At 35.6% G+C, this 18811-nt stretch overlaps 1 protein-coding gene across 1 annotated transcript in view; it reads left to right on the top strand.

The window, feature by feature from the left end:
- The window catches only part of DRD2 (dopamine receptor D2), a 272797-nt gene that overhangs the window by 59985 nt on the left and 194001 nt on the right, over positions 1–18811 (top strand). Inside the window, exon 2 of the mRNA XM_063437078.1 lies at positions 442–507. The gene's annotated coding sequence lies outside the window, so the exon portion shown is untranslated. The remainder of the gene's footprint in view (positions 1–441; positions 508–18811) is intronic.

Genomic DNA, 18811 nt, shown 5'->3' with positions numbered 1-18811 from the left:
CAGTACATACACATAAACACCTATATGGACACACATACTCTATACAAAATAGGCTTGCATTCAAACACTGCTCACAAATAAGACCCAAGCAAGGATGGGAATGACAGATGGGCATCTACCTTTTGGACACTATTGCTCTAGAGGAGGGGACCCAAAAACAATTCTTGTACCAGGGCTTTATTAGTTCCACTACTGATTTGGGCTATATTTTGTCAATGTTTCACAATTTGCGCAATGTTTCCAAAGCATCCTCATCCACCAACCATCCAGCTTTTTTTTATCATTGCCCCCATTTAAAAAGAATTAGGAAATGCTCAGCCCTTGGACCATGGTGATGTAATAGTAAAATAAAAATGTAAACAAAGTAAATTAAAACCGAGGTGTAATAGTGAAATAAATATGTACAAAAAATTATTTAAAACAGTATTCTTTAACACTTAGATACGAAGATTCAAACTGGATGCATCGTAAATGGATGATGGCAGAAGAATCTGTTTCTTATTAAAGGTAAGTTGTAACTTATTTTCGGAGTGTAATCAAAGATTTTATTAAATCTAAATTTTTTTGTTGGACAAATTCTAATATTATATTCAATTAAAATTATGAAGAAATAATAACTGCAACAATTAAGCAGAGAATAAGTTTAGTGAAGATATTGCTTTCAAAATTAAATGTTATGTTATTATTTTTATCAAACATCTAAGCAATTACATCATGAATATGAAAAGTTAAAAAAAAAGTTGTTTTATCATTTTACCCAAAGAAATTCCTTTTATCTATGTAAAAAAACAAAAAACACTAAACCGTGTAATGCTATGTCTGTTGCATGTAAATTGGTTTAGATTTAATTTTGTTATAATTTAATTTGTACGCTAAATACATTACTCCTTCTGTTTTTTGCTCATTGTTAAATTAGTTTTAAATTGCAAATTGAACAGGTGTTTCAAGCTTTGTTGTCGTACAAATGAGCACCATCTGGTGTGAAAGGGGTAAGGATCTCCTGTGTATGGTTTAAAAAAAAAAGCTAAGGTGAAGTCTGGATATATATGTATTTTTTTATTCCCGCCCTTATTCTTGCTCTTATTTGGCTGGAGAAAATAATACTTTAAAATAATTATTAGATATTTTTTGTAGAAGTGTAGAATATCTTTAGTAATATTCAAAGGCTCCTATAATTGCTATGAGATCATTATAAATTTACTTAACTGAGGGATTTTAATCTAATTTTTTAGACCTTGAAAAAAAATAAAATAAATATAAAGTTCTACATGTTTTGGTTCATTGGTGGGTAATGGCTGGCCAGACTTTTGATCTATATTGCTTGATGTGAAGTTATTTAATGTATCATACTAAAAAAATGCTACTTCTCTTATCTTTGATACTAATGCTTTAGCAATGTTATTCTATAGCAACTGAAAAAAACCATGAATTAAATCAGGTGAATTTAAAATTTTAAATGACACAAAATTTACATTGATTAACAAACTATGGCATCAATTAATTTTGTTTGGATCAGCATCAGTTCTCAATCTGCTAAAAAAAATTCAAATTATTTATCTACAGAATTCACCATTAAAAAGAATTTTGGTAGATTAATCATTTGAAAGGTTTTTCTAACACAGTGGGATCATTGCTGATGCTGATACAAATGAATAAAATGGGAGCCTATGTTATAGTTCTTAGTATTTTTTTTCTTTGAAAATAAAGAGTAATTGTTACATTTTTATATTATAAATACACCTACCTGTTATTAGTGAAAAATAGTTACTAATGGTCCTGAAGATGAGCCTTTTAATTTCGGTCTTATTCACACATGAGAACGTTCGGTAATTCAAAGTGATTTCAAAGTAATTATAGAAAATGATAAGCAAAAATAGCAACAAAAAAAATGGGAGCATATTTGCAGTTCACAAATTTTGACTTTAAATGTGAAACTCACATTTGAGGCTTTTTAAAAAAAATTTTTTTTACTAAAGTAAGATTTGTCTTTAATTAAAAAATAATTAAAAAATGAATTTCACATTTAAGACTAAAATAAATAAAAAATTCCAAGTGAGCTATGCTTTCAGTCTAGCTAATTTGGCCTTAAATTTTAAATTCCCTTTTTAATTCCCTTTGAATTCCTGACAGTTGTCACTTAAGTAAATAACCCTATTTGAATTGACTCTATATTCCCGAAATTCTAATTTTAGTGAATAGCTTTGCCAGTACTTTCCTCTATTGCCCTGATTCTCTGAGAAACTGCAGAAAACCACTGAAAATTGCTGAAAATGTTACTCATACACACATTGTTAAGTTATTCACTGATGTGTGAAATGACTGAAATTTAAGGGTAATTTAACATTTTAAGCAAACATATTCCTACATGGTATAATAGCCAGCCTTTCCCGTAGTCTCAGTATACTATTGAAGTAAAACTTATGTTTATACTGGTGTCTATCTACTAAATCACCTTTTTCTTTTCCTTGGCCTGTTATTTTGTACTTTTGTTCATATTTACTTTGTGACTAGAGTCATTACAGACTCACAGCTGAGTTTGTTCCATACTGTTTATGTTGTTGCCATTTCCACCTGGTATATCATCAGAAGATCTGTCTCACAAAATCTATTTAAAATGATTTATTAGACTTAACGAGACAATTATCTCTGGATCTTTTCGGCATCAAGGAAACCTTATATAAGACCCTGGCAAATTGCTCCTTCTGAGAAATGGCATTTAGGATTTATTGTATTATGGCTAGTTAATTATATATTTCAATAGAGGCTTGCGTTGCCTGTCGCTAACAGGCATTATAGCCAAATGGCTTTTTAATGTGTATTGTGTAGTCTCTCATTATTTAGATTTTAATTACTTATTACTTAAGCATTAAAGTTTATTTATTTATTTATTTAGTGAGGGACCTCTCTTCTAGACTCCCCACTCCCTCTAGCATGTAACATGTAAACTCATTGAGCAGGGCCCTCAATCCCTCTGTTCCTGTGTGTCCAACTTGCTGATAACAACTACATGTTTGTTCGTCCACCCACTGTAAAGCGCTGCGGAATTTGTTGGAGATATATAAATATAGTATATGCCCCTCGGGGCTCATTGGTCTAAACTCTTATTTATTTCTATAGTTACCGTGTGTTTTCACCACTAGAGGTCTCCTTAGCACTCTAGTTTGTTCCCTTGTGGAACTTTAGTATTATCAGCCAAAACGTATTTAATAAATTAAAACTTTTGGAAATTCTATTAGGACTTAAAATGTTAGGCCTATTTGGCTATTTTTGATCTAAAATTTGAAATGCACCTTGAATTACCATCACATCTAACAGGGTTATTTACTAAAGCGAGAAGTTTCTGAAATTCAGCGTGAATTCAAAATGAATTTCAAATTTAAGGCCAAAAGAGCTAAACTGATGTCACCAATTCTTCCAGCTTTTCTCACTTTAGTGAATAACCACTGGCAGAACTGAGAAACATTCAACTCATAGCTGTGGCTAAAATGCAATCTCCCATTAGTCTAACTCAGGGGTGCCCAAGAGGTCGATACAAAGATGTTTTAGAACTATGACTCCCATGATGTTTTGCATGCCTACAAATGGCAAAACATCATGAAAGTTGTAGTTTTAAAACATCTGGATATCTACCTTTTGGGCACTCCTGCTCTAACTTGACCAATGCCTCATTCAACCCTTTGCATCATCCAGCAGAGCTCTTAGAAGCTCTATAGATTGTGAGTGCTTTTTGTTATTCCCAGTGCATGTCCATCCTGTTTGAAATACTGTACTATGTTTTGCTTCCTTTTTTTCCCCTTTCTTTAAAGATAATGCTAATGTGTACTAATATATATATATATATATATATATATGTGCATTAAACCTTACCACTTTACATATATATTATTCCACTGTGGCTATTAATTTATTGTATACTTTTGGATGAGGTTTACCAATGTTTATTTATAACTCTTTAACTGTGGCTAAAATGCCATCTCTCAATAGTCTAACTTGTCTAATGGTCAATAGTCCAAAGCCGCATTGAATAACCTGGGTGTTAAAGAAGTATTTTTTTATTCCCCAGCGTTTTTTGCTCTTGAGTAAATCCCTTTTTATCATTTTTCTCAGTGACCTGCAGTTCAGTTTGTATTTTCTCAGTATTCCTAGATGCCGTTCTAATTGTTGATTAAAAATGAAATCGTTAAGTTTCTGTATAAAGCTCGCTTTACTCTAACCATTAAGCCATTACAGATGTCTTCAGTCACAGCCGTAACACTGAAATAAACAGAGGATATACTAATAAGAAGCATTAATGGGACATGTGTTTTATTATCGACTTCAGAATGTCACCTTGGAAAGCAAACCTTTGACTCTACTCTGCCAACTGCATTACTAGAAAGAAAATGAAAATATAATGAATACAGAGGATGGTTCAATGACATATTGGGAAATGTAAACACATAAGTACTAGTAAGGCCAGAAAGACACCATTTTATTAACTACATATCTATTTATTCAATCTTAAAATGTAAACTGTAGAGTTTCTTAAAAATGTAGGTTTGAATCTGATCTAGCACTGTCTTATTTTGTATAATGTAAAATGAATATATTGTGAATTTATCCTTTCAGTCCCAAAGCAATGTTAGTCCTGATGACCAATCTTTGGAATTTTTAATCAATGACTGTATAATATTATATTTTATAACATATTTCTGCTATATTTGGTACTGATATATAGCAATAAATATTGGTAACCACAAACAACACAATAAAATGGAATTTAACTTTAAAAGAACACTTAAAAAAATACTTTATTATTTTTTTAAATCACTATTTTGTAGATATATCCCCAATGAAAAACACGCATGCATTCATGTATGTGTTTTTCATTGGGGGTATATCTAAAAAGAGACAACGCTTGTCTGGAGCCTGTGAACGACTTAAAGTCTGTGCTGGGGTGGGGTGTACTCCAATCATATTATGCCTTTCCAGTGCTTCTCAATGAGCCTTAAAGTTACACTCCAGGCACCAAGACAACTTCATCTAAATAAAGTTATTATGGTGCCAGTAAGCCCCTGGAGGCACTCTTAACTCAAGGGGTTAAACTGTTCTCAAACAGTTTAACCCCAAAGTTGTTTCCTGCAGTAATGCTCTTGAACAGTTTAACCCCTTGAGGTAATAATGCCTCCGGGGGCCTCCTGGCATCATAAAAACTTAATTCAGATGAAGTTGTTTTGGTGCCTTGAGTGTCCCTTTAATATAGCTGACTGAGAATGGGGAGACAAGCAGGTGCAGATTAGCATAACACACCTGCCCCTTCTGTTTGTATTGATGTGCTCTGTATAGTTAATGAAAGAGGAAGAAAATCAGGGAGGTATTCCTGCCCCTAGTTATAAACACAGAAAGACGCGACGGGGGGATATGATAGAAACATTCAAATACATAAAGGGAATCAACACAGTAAAGGAGGAGACTATATATTTAAAAAAATAAAAATGACCATGACAAGAGAAAATAGTCTTAAATTAGAGGGGCAAAGGTTTAAAAATTATTTCAGGAAGTATTAGTTTACTGAGAGGGCAGTGGACGCATGGAATAGCCTTCCAGCTGAAGTGGAAGAGGTTAACACAGTGAGGAAGTTAAGCAAGCATGAGACAGGCATAAGGCTATCCTAGACTTACGATAAAGCCAGGGACTAATGAAAGTATTTATACAATTGGGAAGACTAGATGGGCCAAGTGTGTAAGACTTTTTAAAACATATACAATCCTAATCTCAAAGACTTTAGAGTAACGACTGGTTGACATTACATTATTTTTTTCTTTCGCAAGCTACCCTTGACTAAGTATCATGGTCCAAAAAGTTTGTTTGTATTTCAAATATTTGTGCTCAGTTTTATTATTTGTAGTATTTATATTGTAACTTAATAGGTTACATGTTACTTTAAGAGTTGATTTTTTTAATGTGCTATTTTGTTTTTATGGAGAATTATAGAATGATATAGAATTATATTTAAAATCTATTTCTCTCATGATTATTTTGATTATGCTATACAAATTCACTTTGTAGACTGTAATAAATGACCCCTTTTATAAATTGAAATCTACAAGTTTGTTTACCGAGATATAGATTATACAGTGCAGAAATCTATAACTAATATGATACAAATCTTCTTAGCATACCACATAACAAAGGACACAGCAATCTCTAATTAGAACAGATAGATTGGGTCATATCATTAATGATTATATACACCTGCAATGTCATTGGTGGTTGCAAGGAGACAGATTGCCTTGCAAAGAAATTTCTAGCCTCCGAGACATAAAGTATTCAATTAAAAATAAGCTTGAGGCACTAGCACTGCAGAAATCCCTATTTATAGGAACTCTTATGAATGAAGAAATTCCTTTTATTCCTATGACACATATAAGAGCCACAATAGATTATATCACCAAACAGGCTAAAATATATGTCTCATTTCTGATTTTGCTTACAAGTTTTACATGACAAGGTACAGGATTTGGTGCAAGGTTTTATCTATTTACCTGCCCTTTGTGGTGTCATTTGTGTCATCATTGATTTTGTTGTTCTCACCATCTAAATCATAGTAACCCTCAACTGAAGCTTTACAGGAAGGCCTACAGCACAGACTATTACTTGGTATTTACTAAATGAACTGAAGGCCGAAGATACCATAATACATGTTTTAAGAACTTATGTTACAGCATCATAGCTTGGTTGCAGCTTCTAAGTGCTGCTTCAAAGTGTGTGCTTGGAGATATTCTGGAGAGTTTTACAGATTCTTCAAGTGTCTAAGATTGTTCTTTTTACTGTTACAGGTAAGATTCATCTATAGGAAAAGGTTACTGATTGCACAAGGTTTTATTTCCTGTTGTTAATTGGTTAAGGCATTTGATTTTATTAGCTAGGTGTTTGCTATTAGGGATGTGCATGGGCAAAAAATTTGGTTCGGTACAGATCGGATCGGAAATTCCAGGAAGTGAAAAGATTTGACTGCTTCGGCAGTTTGGATCAATGGCATTTGGTTCGGTTCAACACTTCGCCAATTCAGCACTTCGGAACTTCGGCAATTTGGAACTTTGGTAATTCAGACCCTAACCCCTTACCCTAACCCTAAGCCCTAACCCCTAACCCCTAAGCCAAACCTCTAACCCTAGCCTTTTGTTTTGACTCTAACCCTAAACCCTAACCCCCAACTCTAATCCTAACCACTTGTTTTAACACTTTTGAAAAATCCGAAGCACTTCAGAACTTCGGCAATTTGTAACTTCAGAACTTTGGCAATTTGGTTAGATTCGGCACTTTGGAAATTCAGGACTTTGGCAATTTGGCAATTCGAACTTCAGACATTCGTAACCATCCGAATGTCTGAATTTCACGAAATTCGTCCGTATGTACATTCGGAATGAAACAAATTGCACATGTCTATTTGCTATTGAATGTTAATTAGCTATTTTTTTGCAAATAAGCCTAGGCCCTCCCAGGTGTTAAACATTCCTAGTGGGTAGTGCTTTTAGGAGTTATATAAGGGTTGTGGTCATTAGCTTGGCTAATATAGCTTGGTTGCTGCTTCCAAGTGTGTGATTGGAGATATTCTGGAGATAAATTGGAGGTAATCTGAGGTATAAAGGAGGACAAAAAAGAAGTTAAGATTTGTTCGATTTAAATTACTTACCTCATTAAAATGACAGACTTAGCTCAGTATAATAGTTGTTATGCATTTGTTTCACGTTCCACTTTTTGGAGATTTGGATGCTGTCTAATCTGTACACAGTTCTCTATACTGCGGCAGGAGATTGTATTTTTTAAGTCTGACCTTTGTAAATTATCTGGTAAACAAACTCAGGCTGGAACTGTTGCAAAGCCACTGCCGCAGAGACGTCCTAGAAATGGCAAATGTATTACTGTAAGATCTGGTGGACTTAGAGTTGTGGATAAAATGCATAGTGCACAGTCTGTTGATCTACATATTTCATTTTTAGCACTTTTAGAGTGTAATGGTGTTATGGAGACAGGCTCAGGCACCGAGCGTAGAGGTGTTGTGGAGACAGGCTTTGCCACAAACAATGTAATAGAGCAGCAGGAAATGCTAGCAGAATGCTTGGTTGTATAGGGAGAGGTATTAGCAGTAGAAAGAGGGAAGTGCTCAAAACATATGAACAAATAAATATATAATATAAATTTACATGATTCTCCTTTTTTGGAATTTCTACACAGCAATTGATACTGAAAGCCATTTGTGAAAGGTTTACTCAGATCTTTTTTTTTTTTTTTTTTTACACCATTAAACATTTAAATCTACAGAAACCTAAGAGGCCTTCAGGAGAAGCTACCAGAACCGAACCCATGCTAGATGTTTTTTATGCTATGACTCACAAGCTAACACCGACAACATTTGCTTTTGAGCTTTTTGAGCTTCATTGTAATCAAAAATTAGATTAAGGTTAAGAACAAAAGTACACATATTAGTTTATGATACTGCATGATCGATTATGACAAATAACATTTGTCAATATAGAAGTGGATTAGTAGCTAAATATATGAGTTATTTTAACTTTCAGCTACACTCAATGGCTCAGTATTATAAGTAAAACTATAAGGGCAGTTATATCCTATCCCTTATAAATAAAGTACCGTAAGTATTGTGGAGTGGGGGGTGAGGGAGTATTTAACATCCTAATGTCCACCCTGCTAAAATCTTACTAACATCTGCATCAATGTCAAATAACTACTTGTTAGCTTTGTCCTGATAGTTGGGGAAAAAAATGCTTTAACATTGATAAGCAAAATGTAATTAAAAACAAGTATGGAACCAAAACAGGAGAGAGAATGCCAGACTCTATTGTGGTGAATGGATAAAATATGTGTTGCACAGGTCTCTCACACATAGTATTGTAAATTCTATTGCTTTGAAGCTCTATAATACACTCAGATGCACTACACTTTTCAATGATCTTGACTGCTGTGGAGCTCTGTGTTACACTCATTAACAACAACAAAAAAAACTTTTATATTGGAAATATTAGTAAATCCCATGTGGTTAACTGAATATATCAGATTGTCTTCAATACATTCTTGTTTTAAATTTTTAGCTTTTCAATGTCTTTCTGGTTTCAGATATTCAGTACAGTTTATATACTAGTTCCTTTTTAACATTTATTGAAAGAAGCTTTGGAGACTACAAGTGTCTCAATAAATGCATTGACTACTTGCATGTGTTAAATCGTTTAATCTGCTTTATTGCAGTTCTTAAAAGCAAGTACTTAAAAGCAGAATAACTCTATTGAGCTAAAGAAGATCATAAAAACTGTAGAATGAGATACAGAACTTGGTTGATCGAGAATATCTTCATAAACCATTGATGTTAATAATCCCTCGTTTATCTCATCATCTAAGTAATCTGCAGATGCATTCAAAATGTTAGCTTGTTAGAATAAACCGGTAGTGGGATGTAAGGTTCTACACCTTACTAAACTGATGCACTGGTGCATTATATTTTGGAACTCAGCTTATTATCTGATGGGTCTACTGAGAGCTTGCTAACTTGCTAGACAAATAAGGACCCCCGCCAAGTACCCTAGTCCATTTAGTATGCAACCACATCCACAGGTATATTACAAGATCAGATGACTAGAAAAGATGGATTCAGATGTTTTTGTGAACTTCTTTCAAATAATTATGGTTTATGGCAACTGGGAGCCAGAGTTTGGCTTACAGCACCTTTAAAGAATGTGTAACTCGAATCAGCTTATTACTGGTAAATCAGGTAAAATAGATGCTGTAGTGCAGCTCACATCATTATTTACCTGGTTTGACATTTATATCACAGTATATTGTCTCAGTACAAATGATCCATCTGGCTAATAATGATGGGAGTCACTTTCACATCTAATATACTTACCCTTCTAGAACATTGTGGGAAAATGTGAATTTTTCTCATTTGTTATGGGGAATAATTCCATGGATAACACCGTCACAATGCACTATGTGATTGTACTTTTTCACTTTTATCCTTTTTATACTGCTCAATTCTTCTATTTTCTAACTTTATGATTACATGCTTTCTCAGTTTCCTGCTATTCCCCCAAACTCCATAGTCATTCAACATCATGTTCTCCTTTTTATTACTCTATCCAATTTATGGAGTAGGTATATTATTTTGCACAAACAAAGCTCTGGACATATATTGGCTATTGCATATATGAAACCATAAAAGAAGAGAGAACTCAATCAGAAGAAAATTGAAAAGTCATCAATAAATTTTCTTTACTGTGATTACATGGTGCGAAAATATAAGATAATAAATTTACATATATATATAATATTCTACTAATAGTACCTTTGATGATTTAATGATAACAAAATATGCCTTATTTTAAAAAAAAAGTGTATTTATTTAACATATAGTGTGCATATTTTTCCCAGTTTTTTGCTGGTAGAACCACAGTTCCCTTGGGTTCTTTTGCAATAAGGAATAGATAAAAATGGCACACTCATAGGTTATAGCTATGCACAGATTTTAATATATTCTTTGATTTATATCCGTGGCCTCATATCAGCATTTGCTATGACATTTTATATATTGAAGCAGTCAAGCAGTGAAGATCTAGGGAAATAATGCAATACCACTGAGTCTGATTTAATGAAAAGATTACTGTGGAACAGTGTTCAACAGACATGTTTTTCTACAACCTGAACTATAGAGGCTGAACTATAGACACTAAAAAAAAAAAAAAAATTAACCTCTTCGCAATTGATGAGTTGCCAGGATTGTTATGGTGTGCTGTAATTAGATTTGCATAGAGTTTTGTTTTGACAAAAACATAAACATTAGATGAGAACATAAAGCAATGCCAATGACAAAACATTTTCGAGAATAATTGAAAAATGTCTAATTTTAGCATGGCTGACCTATTAGTGCTCAGTGGGTATTTTTTCTACATTTTGTAATATGGGGTTGGTTCTAAGCTATTGTATTATTATACAATCAACAGGTTTAAAAGACTAACATTGAAAGGTTACTCTAAATACCATGACCACTGTGTGTTTTGAAGTGGTCATACTGCTTGGAGTCTGTAAGTGCACACATACAGGGATATTTCACATGCATACTGGAGGTGTAACTCCACCACGGGAGCATCATTAGACATCATTAGCCAGTGTGTAACAAGAGATCTGCTCTAGCTAATGTCAATTCTGTGCATATTCCTTGAGCAGATGAGGATTCATTGGCTAAGAGTGCTAAGTTGATACATATCAGATGGGAAAACTGCTTCTGCTGAGCTGTAGAAGTGTGTCACCCAGCTCAGAGGAGGCTCGGCACCCGGTTGACCATGGTAAGACGGCAAACCAATGCAGAATGGTTTGCCCCATTCTCTGTGAAAAGCACTGCATAACCAATACCCTTTAAGTTAATCTAAATAAGCTTCCCTCTCAAATCAGCCCACTTTATTGCCCAAGGGACAAAATAAAATCAATTAATTTCTTATGTTCCAAACATAGCATCACAATGATTTTGTCTGCAATAAGCCATGTGTAGGCTGCAGACATGTAATTTCTTGAAACTAAGTTCAGACTGAATATCATTCAAATGCACGTGTAATGCCTATTTAACATGAAGAAGTTTACTTCTATTGCCACAAGAAAGCTGTGTTTTGGACTGGAGGTTGCAATTAGCTTTACCGTCTGCGTGTTTTCTAGTTACTGGCAACTCACATCCAGACGTTGTATATACAATCACACCTCCACTTGTTATAGAAATATTTCATGGTAGGTATGACAAACATGTAAAAGATAGGTAATTTAGGGATCTTGCTCACGAACCTAAAATAAAGGATAGAACATAGCTCAATATTGTCTGGAATTGTTATATGATATAGTGCTGTATTACACTCACAAATTCCAGATGATCAGAGCGTTTTATAGTTGCCTCCCTACGATGTAGATAGGGGGTTAAGGTTCCTCTTTAGGTGATCACCGCTGGGTACCTGGGCTAGTTAGATGGTTCAAAACTTCAGCCAAAACGGATACTCCCCCAAAAAACGGTATTTATTCACACATACAAAAAGAGTATGGAGGTATAAAATTTACATAAAACAATATTAAAACGTCCACATGTCCTACGCGTTTCGTTCTTGTTATTTCCTTGCACTAATCACTTAAAACACAGGTGGTTTTTGTATTTTGTTTGAGGTATGACGAACAAACCAAAACTGTTTCTTTTCTTAGTTTGGTGGAGTTGATGAATTACCTATCGGACAGCATGGCAATGCTGGCTTAAATTCTTCTCCCCTCTCTGTTGATTAATGGTATCCTGACTTCAGATAGTTCTGTTTATTTTTATTGTCTTCTGCTCATGTCAACATTTTTTTACTTTTCCCTAATGATTCTAACCTCCAACTTTCCATTTTTGCTAATTTTCAGTTAATCATATTTTCCCATCTGCTACTAGATATTTATTTTTCTACAACCATTCCAAGGACTGGTAATTCATCTTTAAATACTATTTTGCATTTGCTGTTTAACTGAATTTAAAGGAACACTATAGGGTGTACGTGTATTCCTGACCCTATAGTGGTAAAATCACTACCTAGCTCCCCTGCTCCCCCCCCCCAAATATAGTCAAATATGACCTTATTTCCAGTGCAGCCCAAGTCCAGATGCGTTGTCTCTGCCCTGATCTGCCTTCTTGGTGCAATTCTCTCAGCCAAGGAGGCGGGTTCGGGATTGAGCCAAACACTGCTCTAGCCAATCAGCATCTCATCATAGAGATGCATTGAATAAATGCATATTTATGAGGAGAGTTCCGTGCCTTCATACAGAGGGTGGGGACGCTGAACATCAATGCTGTACACTGGGCCGCACTGACCCAGGAAGCACCTCTTGTCATCTGAGGAGTGGCCACTGGAGTTGTCCCTAGGCTGTAATTTAAACACTGCCTTAACTGTAAAAAGGCAGCGTTAACAACAAAAAGCCTGCCGAGACTGACTATACTCACTAGAAAAAGGACATTTTTATTCTGTTGACTATAGAGTCTCTTTAAGGGTTAATTTCCATCAAGGAATCTGTGACATACACAGGGTTTGTGCTAAAGTAGTTCATAAGGAATGTATTTTTAGAACCTCGTTGTGCTTCTAGACAAAATGTATGCATGGTTTGCATTCTTATATTTGATAACACCCTCTTGTTTCTTTTATTAATCATATTATTCCCTTATTCTACTTCACTCATGCTACACACAGAATAAGAACAGATTATACTAACAGATAGCAGTGTTGGCATAAGTAGATCTTGGTGTCGTTACAGGATAGGTTTCCCCCAGCCCCTCCCTTCCAATTAGACAGACAGCAACATGAGTAATCGGGGACATAATCCTAATGTGAATAGAGGTAGGGCATTACTCAACATGGCTTTCAGAAAACTGTAAAATCTATGGTAAATGGCCAATTGAGTTTACACAAGGCTGAACATGCTCATTTATTTATTTCTCGTAAAATGATATGCTGCAGGAAAAAAAAAATACAATAAAAAAACAATAAAAAAATATGAACTGAATTTGTGTTGCATTCCTTTCATGACATGTTTAACACTCCATTTATAATAAATTAGTTGCTTGATATCAGTTGACTTACGAGTATGCTGTGATTCATGTCATTACTGCTTAGCATCTCACAAAAGGAACTAAGCTTTTTTTTTATGGCAAAGGATTGAAGAAATTCCATAACATACAAAATAAATACCAAACAAACACTACTACTGCTTAAAGAAACTACCAATTTAAATGGATTATAAACCACAGTATAGAGCCCGGAGTGAAAACAATTATTATTTTCAGTAAACAATGATAGAAAATACATTTTTGGTATCAGTGGGATTTGTGTCCTGGCAATGCAGAGAGGAAGGTAACACTCGGTTTTACACAGTTTGGTTCTATTGTCTGTAACTTGATTTCATGGATGTTCAGAAAACATAATTGGGCGGAGGTTGTTAAAGAGAGCTCTTGGCAATCACATGCTCAAGTATTCTGTCCCAGACTTCACGTGGCTTCGCTGATTTACACCTGGGTCCAGCTCTTCAGAATTGCTGACTGTTGATGATGGCTAATTATCTCTAGCAGTTACTGTACCTCTGAGGCGTAAAAAAAGAATACACTGTATTTTCTACCTACTGCGACCAGAAATATGAAACATATGGTAGATCATTATCTAGCATATATTTAGAGCTACTATTTATGTTCTCACATGTTAATTGAAGATCCGATAGAAAGTGTGCATTCACATTAAATGTTTGAATAAACACATCTTGTCTGTAATTTTCGATTTTCAGAGGCATTGTTTCCAAATATTAGCAATTATCTACCATTCTCAATAGTACAAACCTTTATCACAGATCATATTTACTAAGTTCTCCGTTTTTATGTGGCTGAAATGCAAAGTTTAGCAGGAACTTAGGAGAACACATGACAATTCATAACACACTTTTAAAAAAATATATATATTTTGTATTCATACATGGCATAAAATATCCAAAAATAATTATTTTTAAAATTTACATGCATTCAGGCTTGTCACATAACTGAACAGACAAAAAACAGGATATTTATAGTCATGTGAAGGTAAAAAGTAAAATGTTTAGTTGATAAACAGTAAGTTATGCCTTGTTGAAGAAAACTTACAAAAGGCAGGTTAATATAGCTGGTGTAAAAAAAAAAAATCCTTCAACTCCACTATCTTAAATATTCATTCTTTATATAATGAGATTATGTAGCTTTTGATTGTTAATTCATCACAGATCTCGATTACGTTAATAACCCCCTAATATTCTAACAAATACAGTATAATGTTTTTCTGTGCTCTAACCCCTCGCTTTAAGTATACACATCTTAAACGATCAATATTAAAACAATTCTTGGGCATTATTTACATTTCTTATGAACCTTACACAGCTACATAAATCTTCTTCCAAAGCTGTTAGTCCAGTCATAATCAGAAACTCAATGAAAATGATGGTTTTAAAGTCTCCGCTATTGATTTTAGTTTCGACATTAGTCATTTTGTCAGAATGCAGTCCGAATGGAGTGTCAGGCTTATGAATAATGGTGTCCTACTCATGCAGCCTCAGTAATATTTTGTATCTGGTTTGGGTCACATAGAGTCTATGAAATGACATATCTGAAGTGACATCTCTCTAGCTATTTTGTAGCGTCTAGCCTTGCAAGGCACGGAACGGCGTCGGTTCATATCGATTAGAAAACCATTTGACATCAACACTAGGAAAGTTAAAAAGGGAAAGCAGAGCTTAAAGCATGAACAGGAAACGACTGAACTAATAGAGTAATGATTGCTGCATTTTGTGTCGGTTTGAATTCATTATTAACTTTTATGGCTTCTGCTTGTAAACAATGGTCTTCAGTAAATTGAAAAATTGGGATTGACAAAGTATTTTTCAGCTGATATGCTACACAGAAGAATTTTGGTTAAACAGTGTTTCGTGGCATACCTCACGCTAATAGGGATATGTCCCTCAGTATTTTACACTATGACTTAGAGCAGTACCTTTTTTTTTGCTTTGCTAGCTCTCCCCCACAGTGCTTTGCTGCTGGTGAATTATACGGTTCATGCAGCTGAAGTTGCTAATAAAGCAAAAGTAACCATTTCTAAAGACACGTTCTTGTATATAGTACTGATTTAAGAAAATAAGTCCAATATATCATTAAATGTAACATTATGGATGTTTTTAACATCTGCAATGAGGTTCTCTACCAAACAAAATAAATAAAAACAAATATCCTGAAGTGTATTTAATGGCAACCATTATTCTGGTTAAACGTCCCTTGCAACCATTGAGAATTTAGATCCTGCCCAGGTCAACATTCCAATTACCGTATATACTCGAGTATAAGACGAGTTTTTCAGCACATTTTTTGTGCTGAAAAACCCCAACTCGTCTTATACTCGAGTCAATGTCTCTATTATGGCAATTTACATTGCCATAATACAGACATGGGGTTGTGTAGGAGGGGGGCTGGCAGGAAACATTTACTTACCTCTCCTGCAGCTCCTGTCAGCAACCTTCTCCTCCGCGCCGGTCCGGTCAGCACCTCTGTCAGCTCCCAGTGTAAGTCTCGCGAGAGCCGCGGGGTCATAGTGCGGCTCTCGCGAGACTTACACTGTGAGCTGGCAGAGGGAGCTGACCGGACCGGCGCGGAGGAGGAGGGAGCTGACAGGAGCTGCAGGAGAGGTAAGTGCTTCCTGCCAGCCCCCCTCCACTGAACTGCCAATGCCACTGGACCACCAGGGAGTGAGAGCCCCCCTCCCTGCCATGTATCAAGCAGGGATGGGGGACGAAAAAAAAAATATAGAAATAATAATAAAATTATATTTAAAAAAATTATAATAAAATAAAAAATAATAATAATACAAATATATTAATAAAACAAAAAATAATAATTTAACAACAAAAAAATTATTAAAATAATAATTACAAAACTAATAATAAAAATGCCCACCCCCACCAAGGCTCTGCAACACACACACAAACACACACTGCATCACACTCACACACTGCACTCATACACACACACTGCACTCATATACACACACTGCACTCATACACACACACTGCACTCATACACACTACACTCATACACATTGCACTCATACACACACTGCACTCATACACACACTGCACTCATATACACACACACTGCATTCATACACACACACTGCATTCATACACACACACTGCACTCATACACACTGCACACATACACACACTGCACTCATACACACTGCACTCATACACACACTGCACTCATACACACACTGCATTCATACACACACACTGCATTCATTATATGAATAATTAATTCAATTAATATAATTTTTTTAGGATCTAATTTTATTTAGAAATTTACCAGTAGCTGCTGCATTTCCCACCCTAGTCTTATACTTGAGTCAATACGTTTTCCCATTTTTTGGGGGTAAAATTAGGGGCCTGGGCTTATATTCGGGTCGGCCTATACTCGAGTATATACGGTAATGTGTTTTATGCTAAAGAGGTTTTAGTGTTCAGCACCCCACACAGCTCTATTTCCGTAATTACTGTCAAAACAGACCTGCAATTTTTTACTTTTTAATTGGTATTTAAGTGTGACCTGAAATTAACATGTCTATATTTTGCTCATACGGGTGATCTCAAAATTAATTACCACACGTGGAGGTGTGAACTGTTCTTATCTCTGCTCCACGCCCTATTTCTTCTGAATCCACACTTATATTAAAGCTTGTGGTAAGACCAAACACGATAAAACTCTCCACAATATAGATACAAAAATTACTGTTATGCATGACCTGCATATCGCAATTTGAACTTTGAGAAATGCTTCTTCGGCAAGGAAACTTGAAAAATCATGGTTCCACATTTCCCAGAGACAAACAAGTGATGCCTGACAGTATTTTTATGCATTTGCACTGTGCGGAGTTGTATCATGTTTGGTCTCAACACAATCTATTTAGTACCTAGCTATATGCTTTCAGAGTGACTTCAACTTTCAGACCAGAAATGTCAGCATGCTGATTATTATTATTATTATTATTATTATTATTATTATTATTTTATTATTTATATAGCGCCAGCCAATTCTGTAGCACTGTACAATGGGTGGACTAACAGACACGTAATTGTAACCAGACAAATGGAGGCACAGGAGCAGAGGGGTTGAGGGCCCTGCTGAATGAGCTTACATGCTAGAGGTAGTGGGGTATAGTGACACAAAGGTTATAAGTAGGGGTAATGAAATAGGTTGCTAGAAAAGTATTCACTGAGAACTTTATTATTTTTATTTTTGACAATTGTAGGAGAGGAGTGATGGGGGGGGGGGGGGGCGGGAACGAAAACCAGTTTAAATTATATGCTTTCCTGAAGAAGTGTGTTTTCAAAGATCTTTTGAAGGACTGGGTGAAAACCTCTAACAGAGAAGGTAAGGGAGTTCCACAGAAAAGGTGCAGCCCTGGAGAAGTCTTGGAGGCAAGCATCAGATGTGGGAGTATGGACAGAGGATAGACGTAGGTCTTCAGAAGAGCACAGAGGCCTCGACGGGACATACTTGTGTATTAGGGAGGATAGGTAGGCTTGAGCAGCATTATGTAGGGACTTGTAAGCAAGCACCAGAATCTTAAAATCGAAGCCAATGTAGGGACTGACAAAGGGGGGAGGCGTGGAAGGTGCAGGCAGACAGGACAGCCTCGCCGCTGCATTCATTATAGATTTCAGCGGTGCAATCTGGGAACACATAAGACCACTGAGAAGGGGATTGCAGTAGTCAAGGCGAGAAAGAACAATGGCATAGACCAGCACCTTATCTGCGGCTGGTGTTAAATAGGTGTGAATGAGAGCTATGTTTTTGAGATGGAAGGGGCAGGATTTGGCGATCGACTGGACATGAGGGGTGAAGGAGAGGTCGGAGTCAAAGAGAAAACTTAGGCAGCCTGTGAAGTAGTGGTGATGGTGGCGCCGTTGACTTGGAGGGAGACAGACACGGGAGTAGCAACACTTGAGGGAGTAAAGACCAGAAGTTCTGTTTTGGACAGGCTGAGTTTAAGGAAGTGAGCAGCCATCTAATTGGAAATCGCGGAGAGGCAGTCAGAGACACGAGTCAAGATGGGGAGAGATCAGGAGATGACAGATAGATTTGTGTGTCATCTGCATTTAAATGATAATGGAAGCCAAAGTTGCTGATGAGTTTACCAAGGGAGGCAGTATAGATTGAGAACAATAGGGGACCAAGGACAGATCCTTGGAGAATGCCAAC

The sequence above is a fragment of the Pelobates fuscus genome, chromosome 11 (genome assembly GCF_036172605.1).
Source record: "Pelobates fuscus isolate aPelFus1 chromosome 11, aPelFus1.pri, whole genome shotgun sequence".
In the NCBI taxonomy this organism is placed as follows: Eukaryota; Metazoa; Chordata; class Amphibia; order Anura; family Pelobatidae; genus Pelobates; species Pelobates fuscus.
This window is presented reverse-complemented; position numbering and strand designations above follow the sequence as displayed.